This window comes from Dipodomys merriami, unplaced genomic scaffold (genome assembly GCF_024711535.1).
Source record: "Dipodomys merriami isolate MVZ:Mamm:240054 unplaced genomic scaffold, mDipMer1.0.p SCAF_57, whole genome shotgun sequence".
NCBI classification, from domain to species: Eukaryota; Metazoa; Chordata; class Mammalia; order Rodentia; family Heteromyidae; genus Dipodomys; species Dipodomys merriami.
The window spans coordinates 3,055,135-3,070,654 of NW_027206146.1; the positions used below are offsets into that span (position 1 = coordinate 3,055,135).

General features: G+C 40.0%; 1 long non-coding RNA gene and 1 pseudogene across 1 annotated transcript; one reads left to right on the forward strand and one right to left on the reverse strand.

The window, feature by feature from the left end:
* LOC138812426 (voltage-dependent calcium channel gamma-2 subunit-like) overlaps positions 1 to 15,520 on the reverse strand; it is a 351,801-nt pseudogene that overhangs the window by 161,003 nt on the left and 175,278 nt on the right.
* Positions 2,980 to 10,976, forward strand: LOC138812715 (uncharacterized). The gene is made up of 3 exons (XR_011367630.1): positions 2,980 to 3,173; positions 4,758 to 4,824; positions 9,020 to 10,976. It is a non-coding gene; the product is annotated as an uncharacterized lncRNA (long non-coding RNA).

The window sequence follows — 15,520 nt, forward strand, 5'->3', positions numbered from 1 at the left end:
GCCTCTTCTCTCAGGATGTGTGTGGCAGGGTGAGTCGCTGCTGAGATGCACATGGGCACTTCAGAGCTGCAGAAGGCTCCTTAGATAGGGGTCCAGGAAGGTGGCAGCTGAGGTTGTCTCCTGTGGGAGCGGTGATTTTCCCTTCACCCTGGGTGGCAAGCTAAGTTCTCAGTAAACTTTTTCTTTTCTCCCATGTGACAATTATCAAGACACTTTTCACTTTCTCGTGGGTGTTTCTCCTAGATCCCAGTAGGCCAGCAGGAGACTTGAGATGACTGTAAAGAACCTCAGACGTGTGTAGGCCATGTGTCCTCAAATTTCTTACACAATGTGTCCCTTCCCTTTTTTTCAGTGCTGAGACTTGAACTCAGGGCTTGGGCACTGTTCTTAAGCTGCTTTTGCTCAAGGCTAGCACTCTACCATTGATGCCACAGCACCACTTCTGGCTTTTTCTATGTATGTGCTGCTGAGGAATTGAAGTCAGGGCTTTATGCATGCTAGGCAAGCACTCTACCACTGAGCCACCTTCCCAGCCCTCCTCATCCCAGTCTCCTTCTGTTTTATTATCATATATGCTGTTAGAAAAGAAAAATGGAACCCTGTACTGATGCAATCTCAGGAGCCTGATATCAGAGAATCAAGGTTCAAAGCCAGCCTGGTAAAGAAAGCCCATGAGATTCTTATCTTCAATTCTTATCTCCACTCTCTGGTGGTAGAGTGCAAGTCTGGAAGAAAAGAGTTCAGCAACAGTATCCAGGCCCAGAGTTCAAACCACTGGACTGGAACAAAAAAAGAAAGAAAATAGAATGAGACATTTCTGTGCCGGAGTTTCTTTGGCAATAATGGCCTTTTTTTTTCTAAAAATGTTTTCATCCCTAGAGACCCCATTTGGAGATTAGAGGTAAGCATTTCATGCATATTCCTGAAAGCAGGGTGATGAGTGATCTCTTTTCATGCTTGGTTGTTTCTGAGGAGGTCGCTTCATTCTCTAATTCCCTACTCATTTTCATCATTATCAGCGGTGATTTTGAAGCAGAAATGTGTCACTGTGCTCAGGAGAGGATCAGCAGTGACTCCTCACCCTGGGTTTCTGGTCTACCTCATTGCATGTGACTCCATTCCTCTCCTGGACCCTTCTGGTCTTGCTGACAATTCCTCACCCTGTTCTTCTCTGTTTCAAGAACATGCATTTGCCTTTCTGTGTCTGACTTCTTGCATTTTCCACAGTGATCTGAAGTTTTATTAAACAGCAAAGCAGAATGCAACACAATTTTAAATATTTGTAAAATTAAGTCACAAAAGGGATTCAAAATGTTTGCAGTATGACCATTACATCTCCATATAGTTAAAGTCATTTATGAAATCTTATACTAACACATAAGGTTATTCCATGATTAAAGTAGTTCAAATCTAGTAATCGTAAGCTATATTAGTGGATCTCGTTTTCTAGTATAATATCTTAATATTACCTCTGATATTTGTTCAGAGCTGACAGTAAAGCTCTAAGGTCATCTTGACCCCTGTGCTCAGTTGAAGGCATGTACAAGGAGCTGGCTAACTTAAGAAACACCAGTGGTAGAGTGTTTGCCTTGCATGCATGAGGCCCTGGGTTTGATTCCTCAGCACCACATAAGCAAAAAGACAAAAAGCCAGAAGTGGCGCTGTGGCTCAAGTGGTAGAGCGCTAGCTTTGAGCTGAGGAGCTGAGGGACAGCGCCCAGGCCCAGAGGTCAGGCCCCATGACTGGACCAAAACAACAACAACAACAACAACAACAACAACAACAACAAACAAAACACCAGATGCCCGGGATTGCTTTGCTATGTCTTCAGAGTTTGTTTTACTTTCTACCAGTTCACCTTGTCTTGTTTTACTGCACTCTGTTTTTACTGAAATTTTCCTTGTTTTTCTGGACTATTGTAACCTTATGTTACCTCTTGACTTCTAATAGTATATATTAGGGAAAGTTAAAATTAAACAGTGCTGCAGTCTTGAGCTGCAGACCTCCAGACCCCATTCTTTGTCTTATGTCTTTATTTTTCTTGTCCTCACCCCCTAATTCAGGATTCCCTTTCATTGCCGGCAGGCTCCAGCAAGTGGCATCTGAACAGGGACCTAAAAACCTGGGATCAAGAGAGAGGACCCCGCTAAGGTAAGAGGACGTGTCCAGAAAAAGAGAGTGGGTGAAAGTATAGTCGGGAGTAAGAAATTATGGGGCAAGGTAAGAGCTGCACATTATATGTGCAGGCTCTTAAGGGCATGCTTCAAGTTCGAGGAGTGAAAGTTGGTCAGAGTCGGTTAGAGAGCTTCTTTTGCTTTGTCAAGGAAGTATGCCCCTGGTTCCCGGAGGAAGGAACCATTAGTTTAGAAACTTAGCAAAAAAAAAAAAAAAAAAAAACAACTGGAAAAAAGAATTCAGGGACACTATTATGCAAATGGCCTGTAAGTTAAACCATTGCTGCTTTGTGATTGTCTGGTATCTGTATAGCCTACAGGTTCAATAAAGATTGGCAAGAGTCTTGGCATACACGCTATAAGACAGCCAACTGGGCCAGTGGGAGACATCCCCTCGGATCCCCATCAGGGTAAACTATTCTCTAGTGCAGAAATTTGGGTCCCTCTGTAGTCCTGAACTTTCTGTCTGACAGTCTACAACGCGCATGTTGTAAATGTGTTTTGTCTCAATGTTTGTGTGTATGTATTTTGGAATTCTTGGAATGTTTCTTCTCACAGATTCATCCTGATGGGAGAGCCCGGAGGAGGCTGGCTAACACCCCCTTTTAATATCTGTTTCTCTCTAGCTCCTTTTTTACTTACACTTTAAACTTACCCCCCTTTCTACCTTTCACTGCCACTTCCTCCACCCTCTCTGGATCCAGAAGTAGGGGAGTAGTGGGGGGTGAAAAACCTGGAGGATCTAACAATAACTTAAGAGGGCCAGCAGGGAGAACTCTCATCCAGATGAAAATGCCACTGACCAACTGCTAGTGATACCAGCAAGATCTTAGCCTTGGACCTTGGCCCAGAGGGTCTGAGTATAGGAGAGAACCTGTCAGTCTGAGGGGATGTCCGCTAGGGACTTCTTTCCCTTGCCCCAAGATGACTGGGGAATTCTCCACCTTGGAAGGCCCCTGTGTCAACGTTTGCAGGAATCTAAAGACAAATCCTCCAGAGGTGAGTAGAGGGGGTTCGAGTCCCCTGGTAAGTGGATTTGAGTCCCACTTGTGAATGGTGGTGAGATGTTGCCCCATTCACTGAAACCTGATTTTGTCTTTGTGGCCACTTCTCTGTCTTGTTTACTTCAGTGTGTTTTCTGTGATGTTTTCTAAAGTAGGGATAAACTGGGAGCCCATTAGCCCACAACTCAGCCTTTGGTTGTTGTCTTGTGTAGTTCTGTTTTAGAATTGGTACCAGTTTTAAATGTATGTACAACTGATTTTGATTTTTTGCATGCTTTAAGATCTGTGTGTGTTTTGTATGTATTTGTGCACACGTTCAAGGTAAAAATTATCAGCATGCTATAACAATTGGGTAACTTTAAGTTTAAAATTTAAAAGGTTATGAGGTTTGGACATTACCAAAAATTTAAAAAATTTTTCACATTGTTTTAAATGACTTTATAAGGATTCTTTAACTTAAAAAATTAAAAAATCTGTTATTTTAATATGCATAAGGCTGTTTACACTGTAATCAAGTTATCTGGCTTAACAAAAATGCATTGGCTGTTTGGAATTTAGTTCTCTTGGCTAAAATTTGGGGATAAATATTGAAAGTTTAAAAATAAAAGTTTAACACTGTCAAAGACATTACCTGTTGTGTCTGCTAAAACTGTGTATTTTCATTCAAAACCCAAGAGATAAGAAAAGGAAAAAACTTAAAAGCCAACAAAAGACCTATCTTTATGGACAAGGGGTAAACAGGCAAAAGTGCAGTTCAGCTGGTCATACATGGTGGGGTGGGCCATGGGAGGAGTCCACACATGGTAAAAGAGGGTAAGCTGGCACAAACTCAGTTCATCTTAGCCTAAAGAATGAGATTAGGTATGTGCCCATTCCATAGGAGGGGCCAAGTGGCCCAGCTTTGTTCTGTCCTTTTTCTCTACAGATAAATACTAGAAACATGATGTAAAAATTAGTGATGTGATTATATGATTAGCATTTCTAAAACTGCCCATTGGACTTAAAAAGAGGGTTAAAAATGTATTTGTATAATGTGACTTGCTTTCAATGATGTTCTACAATTAGGATATGTTTTTAAAGTCATAAATGTGTTAAGTTAACTTCTTTGTACAGTGATGATTATAATTCTTGCATTAATAAAAAATTCTCATTTGATTTTAAAAGTTTTAATGTGTACCTGTTTTAAAACAAACAGCCAATGTTGGGAGCCAATAGTAAAGCTCCAAGGTCATCTTGGCTCTTGTGCTCACTTGAAGGCATGTACAAGGAAATGGATTTCATGAAAATCACCAGGTGCCCGGGTTTGCTTTGCTATGTCTGTAGAGTTTGTTTTACTTTCTATCAGTTGACCTTGTCTTGTTTCAATCTGCACCATGTTTTTATTAAAAATTTTCCTTGCTTCTCTGCACTATGGTGACCTTAAGTTACCTCTTGACTTCTAATAGTATATAATAAGGAGATTTTAAAATAAACGGTGCTACAGTCTTGAGCTACAGACCTCCCGACCCCATCCTTTGTCTTATGTCTTTATTTTTCCATCCTCACCCCCTAATTCAGGATTCCCTTTCGTTGCCAGCAGGCTCTAGCAAGTGGCGCCTGAACAGGGACCCTGAAAACCAGGGATCAAGGCAGAGGACCCTGCTAAGGTAAGAGGACGCTTCCAGAAAAAGAGTGGGTGATAGTATAGTCAGGAGTAAGAAATTATGGGGCAAGGTAAGAGCCGCACATTATATGTGCAGGCTCTTAAGGGCATGCTTCAAGCTCGAGAAGTGAAAGTTGGACAGAGTCAATTAGAGAGTTTCTTTTGCTTTATCGAGGAAGTATGCCCCTGGTTTCTGGAGGAAGGAACCATTAGTTTAGAAACTTGGCAAAAAATAGGAAAAATGATTCAGGAACATTATGATGCAAGTGGCCCTGAAAAACCCTCAGTGGATGCTTTTACTCTTTGGAATTTAGTTCAAGACTGTCTGGACTCCAGACATGAACAAATAAAATTTAATCAGTTGATTGGGAAAGTTGAACAGGGTAACGAGTCTCGCCCTGCTCCGGGAGCGCATACTGCTGCCCGAGAGAAATCAAATAAATTGATAAAAGTTAAATCTATTGGGTCAGAAAATGAGGAAAAGTCAGATGGCTCGGATGCTGAGAAAAAGTCAGATGACTTAGATGCTGAGGAAAAAATATATGATGAGCCTACTGAGGATAAAATAGTCCATGTTGAGGAAATGTTGAATTCAGTTATAAAAAAAATTGTCACAGATTAAAACAAGGCAATGACCCCCTTTAGAGGTGAATGTTTGTGAGCCCTCTTTAACAGCTCTAGGGGACTCAGATTTCTTTCTGCCACCCACTCCGCCTGTTATTCCCCAGGCGCAGTCTACTTGGTCAGTGCAGCCTAATCAACCCAGGCCTTTAAAGTTATCTAGTCCTCCTAATGATAAATTCCCTCTTGGGACAGGGGCTATTCGCCCTCCCAGGCATAGTGCCTTGCAGCTCTCATTAGCACAGGCTGCTCAAAGAGGGGAGGATATTACTGGTTTTCATTTATTTCCTGTAATGGAGGACCAACAAAGAACTCACCAACCTATTCAATTTAAGCAAATAAGAGACTTGAAAAATGCTTGCGCTCAATATGGACCTACAGCTCCATTTACACAGGTAATTTTGGAAACATTGTCCACTGATGCTTTATGCCCTAATGATTGGAAACAATCAGCTAGAGCTTGTCTTAGTGGAGGAGATTACTTGTTGTGAAAGTCTGAATTTGTGGAACAGTGTCAGGCCACAGCAGAGGTTAATAGGGCTAATAATATACCTACTACTTTTGCAGAGCTTGCTGGGGAAGGTGCTTATAATGATATCCATACCCAGTTAAATTACCCTGTGGGCGCATATGCTCAGATTAATGCCGCTGCTAAGTGTGCCTGGAAAAAGCTTCCTACCTCTAATAAGACTGAGGATCTTTCTAAAATTAGACAGGGACCAGATGAACCTTATCAAGACTTTGTCTCTCGGTTACTAGAGGCAACAGGCCGTCTCATCCAAGATGGGGATGCCGGTATAGTTCTTGTACAACAATTGGCATATAAAAATGTTAATGCAGCTTGCCAAGCAGTCATTAGACTGTTTAGAAAAAAAGGAGGAAAAACTGATCATTTGCCCATTAATTTGTGTGGGAGAGATATTATGGAAAAAATGGGAGTTTATTTGTTTAGCCCAAATGATGTAGTCACTTGACAACTCTTAGATCAAGGACTGCTACCTTCAGGGGGACTGGGGATTGGTTAACAAGATATTCGAGAGCCCATTCAGCCACAGCCCCGACCAAATAGACAAGGTTTAGAATATTTTTAGTGGGGGCTGCTACTCATCCTGCCTCTCACGCTGATCCTATTACATGGTTATCAAAAACTCCCCTGTGGGTGGATCAGTAGCCCCTATCAAATAAAAAGATTATTGTTGCACAGCAGCTGGTGCAGGAACAGCTGGAATTGGGCCATATAGCTCCCTCTACTTCCCCATGGAATTCACCTATTTTTGTTATCAAAAAAAAATCTGGAAAATGGAGACTTCTTCAAGATCTCCGGCGAGTAAATGCTACTATGAAACTTATGAGGCCGTTACAACCAGGTTTACCTTCCCCAATTGCCATTCTTTAAAATACATACAAAATAATAATTGATTTAAAAGACTGCTTTTATACCATACGCCTTGCCCCTCAAGATTGCAAACGTTTTGCATTTTGTGTCCCTTCCACTAATTTTAAAGAACCCATAAAACGGTACCATTGGCTAGTATTGCCTCAAGGCATGGCAAATAGCCCCACCTTGTGTCAAAGTTTTGTAGCACGGGCTCTTTCTTTTACTCGCCAAAAATTTCCTTCTGTTTCTATCATTCATTATATGGATGATATATTGTTAGCTCATTTAAATCCTACAGTATTACAACAAGCTTTTGGACAATTAAAATTAGACCTTACCTCTTTTGGATTAATTGTAGCCAATGATAAAGTACAAGAGCATTCTCCGTTCACTTATCTTGGTTATATGTTGGGTCCTTATTATTTTACTAGTCAAAAATTACAGATTAAAACTTCTCATTTGGGTACTTTACATAATTTTCAAAAATTTCTAAGAGATGTTAATTGGCTTCTCCCTTATATTAAATTATCTACAGCTAAATTAAAACCTTTATTTGATTTGTTAAAAGGAGACCCTAACCCTACATCCCTCAAAAAATTAACAATTGAAGCGGCTAAAGCTTTAAAAATAGTAAATTCTGCTATCTCTTCCCAACACGTAAATTATATTGATTATTCAGCTCCTTAGGAAGCTTATATTTTAACTACACCTCATTCTCTCACAGCGGTCCTCTGGCAAAAGGGACCCCTTTTATGGCTTTCTTTATCTGCTACCCCTTAAAAAGTATTAACTCCTTATTATAAATTGGTGGCTACTTTAGTCCACATGTGCTGTGTAAAATCTTGCAAATATCTCGGACGAGATCCACATGCTATTTATATTCCCTATACATTACAACAGCAGAAATGGCTTTATTTTCATTGTGATTCCTGGGCTATTGCTTGGGCTAATTTTATGGACACAATTTCACATCATTATCCCTCTAACAAATTGCTTCAATTTGCCCCTTCTTACACTTTTATATTTCCTCGAGAGGTATCTTTATCACCTCTTTCTATGGCTGCCTTAGTGTTTACAGATGGATCTTCTAATGGAATGGCCGCTCTTACTATTGATGGAAATACTACATCCTGGGATACTGGTCTTTCTTCAGGCCAGGAAGTTGAGCTTCAAGCAGTTTTACAGGCCCTTACGTTTCTGCCTACTAGTGCTTTTAATTTATATTCAGATAGTCATTATGTTATTCGAGCCCTTCAGGTTATTAAAACTGGCCCCTTTCTTGGAATGGCAAATTCCAGTATTCAAACTCTTTTTCACCAAATACAGCTTCTTCTTCACTCTCACACTTGTCCATGCTATTTTGGGTTTATACGTGCCCATAATAAGCTTCCTGGTCATTTAAGTGAGGGCAATGCTATTACAGACAAGGCTACCCAAGTTTTTCTTACTCAAATTGATTTGGCAAAGCAATCACATGCCATCCATCATCAAAACAGTCGTGCTTTATGCCGACAATTCCAAATCACTCGTGAGACAGCTCATCAAATTGTAAAGACCTGCCCTAGTTGTACTACTTCCTTACCAGTGCCCTCCATTGAAATTAACCCTCAAGGTTTAGTTGCCAATCAGATCTGGCAAATGGACATTACTCATATTTCATCCTTTGGATGGCTTCGCTTTGTTCATGTTATTACAGATACTTATTCTAATTTTATTATGGCTACTCCCCTTGCTGGGGAGACTACCAAACATTGTGTTTCCCATTCTCTGCATTGTTTCGCCACTATGGGACTTCCTAAATATATTAAAACTGACAATGGTCCAGGATATGTTGGACAGGCTTTTCAAAATTTTTGTAAATCTTATCAGATTATTCACACTACAGGTATTCCCTATAATCCTCAAGGTCAAAAAATTGTTAAATGAGCTAATGGTTTGCTCAAACATCAAATTTTTAAATTAAAAGGTGGGAAATTATACCCCTTCTCTCCTGTTAATATTCTTTCTCATGCTTTGTTTGTACTAAATTTTTTAAACTTAGATTATAATGGCCTTTCCACAGCACAGCGGTTTTTGGGGGAAAAAAGAGAGCAAAGAGCTTTTGCCCAAGTTAAGTAAAAGGATCCTTTAAGAGGTGATTGGCATGGGCCTGATCCGGTTTTAACATGGGGTTGAGGACATGTTTGTGATTTTTTTGCAGGAAAAAATAAATCCCGCTGGTTGCCGGAGCATTGCATTAGAATTGTGGAGGCTCATTCAGATGACACAAACGCTGACCCATTGGGCTTACATGCTGGATCCCCCAATTGTGCACCCAGTGACCTGGGAGGGAGTTAAAGTAATCATTCATGTCAGTAGATCAGCATATGGTACAGCCCCCGATCCTTTCATCCAATATACAAAGATGGGAGATATCTCAGCTTCAGACATTGGAACTCCTTTTTGCTTTACCACCAGCTCTAAAGGCTCCTTTCCAGGCTGTATTATAATGCTATCCATGACTCATAAAATTTGATTCCCAGACAAAAATCAAATGCAAAATATACAGATGACATCTTTGCCAACTGGGCACTTAGTTTTTACAAATTCTACTCCATCCTACAGGATACCCCGTTGCATTAATTCTGCACAAATAGTAGTATCTACAGGAAAGCCTCATCCAATAAGGTACAGGCATGTGCAGCTATTTGTTACCAATATTTCTGGAACCAATTCTCAATTAATGGATTGGTCTGGAGCTAATCTTACTACTAAGTTCAACCCTGGATTGTGGTAGATGAATGGGCATCCTCAACATCATGTTTGGATGTTTGTGGCTGCACTCAATAATATAACCTGGCCCAATTCATCCCTTTTAAAAAATATTATGAGTTGTGTATCCCAACCCCATGTTATTATGTATGGACTGTTTAATATTTCTGTAGGAGCTAATTATTTTAATGTTACCTGTTCTAATTGTTCTTTTACTAATTGCTCGTATAGTGGCATAACTGAATCCATACTTATTGTTAGACAACCATCTTTTGTTATGCTTCCTGTAAATATTTCTAAAACTTGGTATAAAGATTCTGACATTCAGGTGTTAAGACAATTAAAAAAACTAATGCACCCTCATCGATTTGTTGGGCTACTTGTAGCTGATGTTTTGGCCTTTATTTCATTAGCTGCCTCTGCAGCAGCAGCTGCTGTGGCACTGACATAAAATGAAGAAACTGCCCATTATCTTAATCACCTTGATCATATTACTACACAAGCCCTACCTCTGGACTCCAAAGTGGCAAAAACTGCTAAAAAAAATCCTGTTTAAACAAATTCAACGCTATATCCCTTTCCTTGCTTATGTTAAAGGATTGTTAATGTCATTGCTTGGCCTGGGAATGCTTTTGCTGATGGTTTTTCTATGCCTTCCTTGTATTATGCGTGCACTGCAAAATTCTCTTATGAGTTTAGCCAGCCAGCTACATAAGATCAAGATCCATATAAATAAATTCCCCCCGAGAGACGGGTAAGAGGGGGTGCCAGTCTGACCAACGTAAGACAGGGCCTTCAGCTTTGCTCTAAAGAAGTTCCCAAAGACGGGTAAGGCAGACAAGGTCATCCACCCAACCTAAGACAGCGGTTTGCTTCTTCAAACAAAGACAGGGCAGATGTTGGGAGCCGAAACTAAAGCTCCAAGGTCATCTTGACCCTTGTTCTCACTTGAAGGCACATACAAGGAAATGGATTTCATGAAAAACACCAGGTGCCCGGGTTTGCTTTGCTCTGTCTGTAGAGTTTGTTTTACTTTCTATCAGTTGACCTTGTCTTGTTTCAATCTGCACCTTCTTTTTATTAAAAATTTTCTTTGCTTTTCTGCACTATGGTGACCTTAGGTTACCTCTTGACTTCTAATAGTATATAATAAGGAGAGTTAAAAATAAACGGTGCTACAGTCTTGCGCTACAGACCTCCCGACCCCATCCTTTGTCTTATGTCTGTTTTTCCGACCTCGCCCCCTAATTCGGGATTCCCTTTCGTTGCCGGCAGGCTCCAGCAAGCCAAGAGACAATGAGTGACACTTGACCTCGAGATTTTAAGGGATTTTTTAAAATGTAACTAAAAACTAAAATATAAAATAATAAAAGAGATTAATAGGAGGCTTAAAAATTAGGAATGGATTTCTGGATATAAAGTTTAAAAATAAAATTGTTCTTAACATTTGCCTCAAAGTATAAAAATTAGGATTACAAAAATAATTACTTAATTGCTATTCCAGTTTGCTCTTAGAGGTTTTATAAGTGTCCAGAAAGCCAAGAATAAAACACAGAGGATTCTTATAAGTTTGTCAGATGTAACTTTGGCTCTTAATAAGTTTCAGGTAAGAGCATGCTTAAAAGCTACTTCTATGTTGACCAACTTGTTGCTTTTAATTGGAGTAAAGTGGCCTTTTATAAGACTCATTGATCTGCAAACTGGTTAAAAGCCAGCCCAGGCAGAAAAAGGTCCCTGTGAGACTGTCACCTCTACTCAGCCAGCAGAGTGCTGAAAGAGCAAGCAGAGTTGCTTTGGGACTCATAGTGGGAGAGTGCTAGCCTTGAGTTGTAGAGCTGAGGGACAGCACTCAGGCCCGAGTTCATGTCCAGCAACCAGCTAAGGAAAATACAAATGAGACATTTATCCCAGTGTAGAAAGACAGTCCTGGGACAAGAGCAATGGAGGAGCATCCAGAGGCAGTAAGCCACTGCTTGGATGACAAAAATGTCAAATCCTAGAGTCATTTGTGCATGGCCCTTCAAAAATTTGTCAGAGCCAGGAGGTCATGGGAGGATAGTTTGTAACCATGCCTAATATCCATTAATATCTACTTTGTAAGGACAGAAACTTGTGATAGTACTAAAAGGCTAAAGTTATAAAATGTGGGGGAAAGTTTAAATCCCAACCCCTGTATGTGCCAAAAGCCCTAATTGGCAATAACCTTTGAGCTAACGCCAGCTACATAAAATTTATCTGCTCAAGAAAAATGTTTGTAAACCTAAGAGTGTGTTTCTATTAACATCTGTCTAAAGGCCTACACAGGTGACTTAGACATTGTTAGGGTCACTAGAGGTCACATTCCTAAAGATACTTTTGCAAATCAGAGTGCTCAACAAGCTACACTGCTGTAGCCAAAAAAGTCTGTGCATTTGTCAAAAGTTAAAATATTGTTCTTAATGACATCTAACCCTGGTAACCTCTTTGTAAAATAGGCTAAGGTTTAGGTTCCTGGCTAGGTAGGATTAATACCTCTAAGTCAGCTTGAAGAAGTTACCGAAGATGACTCTTTGCCCAAAATCCCCTTTTGAGAACAAGGGAACAAAGTCATAAAAAAAAGTGACAAAATAGACAAAACAGACATGAAAAATAGTAGTACAGGCCTGAGCTCTCTATATCTGCCAAAAAAATCAGCCTTATTAAAAAAAACTATCTAGTTAAAACAGTTGTCATCTTAGTAATTTGTCCTGGGCTATCGTCTAAATAGTTTTAAAAACTAGTGGGGCCACAGCCTGCCAAGGCTATGTATTACTTGTATTCTTAACCAGTCTTTGTAGAAATTTACAGCCCAGCACAAGGTGTGTGACAGTCCCTTGGAGCCACTGAGAGACCCTACTGCTGCTGCTACAGCCTGACAGTCACATGGAGGAAATCTACATCGTTACCCTGACCACCTCCACTGTGGAAAAAGTAGACTAAACTCCTGCCTGATTCCATCTTTTGGATGGCTTCACTTTGTCCATATTACCATGTACCTACTCTAATTTTATTATGGCTACTCCTCTTGCTGGAGAGACTAGCAAACTTTGTATTACTCCTTCCCTACACTGCTTTGCCACTATGGGACTTCCTAAACATATTAAAACTGATAATGGTCCGGGATATGTTGGACAAGTTTTGTAAACTTTTTATAAATCTTACCAGATTTTTCACTCTACAGGTATTCCCTATATTCCTCGAGGACAAGAAATTGTTAAACAAGCCAACGGGCTATTAAAACACCCAAGTTTTAAATTAAAAGGGGGGAATTATACCCCTTCTCTCCTGTTAATATTCTTCTCACAGTTTATTGTACTAAATTTTTTCAGCTTAGACTGTAATGGCCTTTCCTCAGCACAGCGGTTTTGGAAAAAAAAGAGAGCAAAGAGCTTTTGCCCAAGTTATGTGGAAGGATCCTTCAACAGGTGATTGGCACAGGACTGATCTGGTTTTAACATGGGGTCGAGGACATGTTTATGATTTTTTGCAGGAAAAAGTATATCCCACTGGTTGCCTGAGCAATGGGTTAGGATTGTGGAGGCTCATTCAGATGACACAAATGAAGACACATTGGGCTTACGTGGTGGATCCCCCGATTGTGCACCCTACAACTTGAGAGGGAGTTGAAGTACTCATTCATGTCAATAGATCAGCATACAATGCAGCCCCTGATCCCTTCATCCAGCACACCTAGATGGGAAATATCTCCGCTTCAAACATTGGAACTCCTTTTTGCTTTACCACCAGCTCTAAGGCTCCATCCCAGGCTGTATTATAATGCTATCCATGACTCATGAAATTTGGATCCCAGACAAAAAAATCAGATCTACAATACGCAGATGACATCTTTGCCAACAGAACACCCAGTTCATGCAAATTCTACTCCCTCCTGTGTGACACCCCGTTGCATTAATTCTTTACATATAGTTGTATCTATAGGAGAGCCTCATCCAATAAGGTACAGGCATATACAGCCATTTGTTACCAATATTTCTGAAACTAACTCTAAATTAATGGACTAGTCTGGAACTCATCTTACTAATAAGTAAAATCTTGGATTGTGGTGGATGAATGGGCATCCTCACCATCATGTTTGGATGCTGGTGGCTGTACTCAATAACATAACCTGGCCCAATTCATCCTTTAAAATCAAAAAGAACTAAAAAAATGGCAAAGCCTCCCATGCTCCTGGATTGGAAAGATTAACATCGTGAAAATGGCAATACTTCCCAAGGCTATCTACAAATTCAACGTGATACCTATCAAAATTCCACCCTCATTCTTCAAGGAAATAGAAGAGGCAATCCAAAAATTCATATGGAACAATAAAAGACCCAGAATAGCAAAAACGCTCCTCAACGGAAAGAACACTGCTGAAGGAATACCAATACCAAATTTCAAACTCTACTATAAAGCCATAGTAATCAAAACAGCTTGGTATTGGCATAAGAACAGACCTCAGGACCAATGGAATAGAATTGAAAGCCAGAAATGAACCTACAGACCTATAGCCATCTAATCTTCGATAAGGGAGCTAAAACAATAGAATGGAAGAAAGACAGCCTCTTCAATAAATGGTGCTGGCAAAATTGGTTAACTACATGTAGAAAACTTAAGCTAGATCCTTATATATCACCCTGCACCAGAATCAACTCCAAATGGATCAAAGACCTTGAACTCAAAGCAGACACTCTGAAAACATTACAGGATGGAATAGGAGAAACTCTAGGTCTCCTTGGCTCAGGCCAAAATTTTTTGAATGGAGACCCAGAAACACAACAAATCAAAGAAAGGTTGGACAAATGGGATTGCATAAAGTTGCAGAGCTTTTGCAGGGCAAATGACATAGCTAGCAAGATCAATAGAAAGCCCACGGATTGGGAGAAGATCTTTACTAGCCATACAACGGACAAGGGTCTCATATCTAAAATATACTTGGAACTCCAAAAATTAAACCCCCCAACAACAAATCCTCAAAGAAACAACTGCCCAATAAATAAGTGGGCGAAAGACTTAAAGAAAAACTTCTTTGAAGAAGAAAGAAGGATGGCCAATAGACACATGAAGAAATGTTCAACATCCCTAGCCATAAAAGAAATGCAAATCAAAACAACATTGAGATATCACCTCACTCCAGTTAGAACAGCAAAAATCAAGAACTCTAACAACAACAGATGCTGGAGGGGATGTGGACAGAAAGGAACCTTACTTCATTGTTGGTGGGAATGTAAACTTGTTCAACCACTTTGGAAAGCAGTATGGAGTTTCCTCAAAAGACTTCACATAGATCTCCCCTATGACTCAGCAATCCCACTTTTGGGCATTTACCCAAATGTTTACAAACAAGACCACACTAAAGCTACCAGCACAACTATGTTTATTGCAGCATTATTTACCATAGCTAAGATATGGAACCAACCCAGATGTCCCTCAGCAGATGAATGGATCAAGAAAATGTGGTATATATACACAATGGTATTCTATGCCTCCATCAGAAAGAATGACATTGCCCCATTTGTTAGGAAATGGAAAAACTTGGAAAAAATTATATTAAGTGAAGTAAGCCAGGCCCAAAGAAACATAGGTCCCATGGTTTCCCTTATTTGCAATATCTAGTATATGTATGAGTCAAGCAGAAAAGGTCAGATAATGTGAGGTCAGGAAAATGAACCCTTAGATATGTATTTTAATGTTTTTTTTCTTTCATACATGTGTTTCTAATGCATTTATAAGAATATCTCTTTGTTGCTTTGTATGTCCCTCCCCCACAGTATAACCCCTGCTTTCACTATATTTGATGTCAGTATAACTTGTGGAGGAGATGGGGGAAAAAACCAGTTGTTTAAGGATACAGGTGGACCTGTTGCAACAATGAGAAGTACAAGTTGTCATGTCCAAAACGAGCTTTCCAACGTCAGTGCGGGGGTGGGAG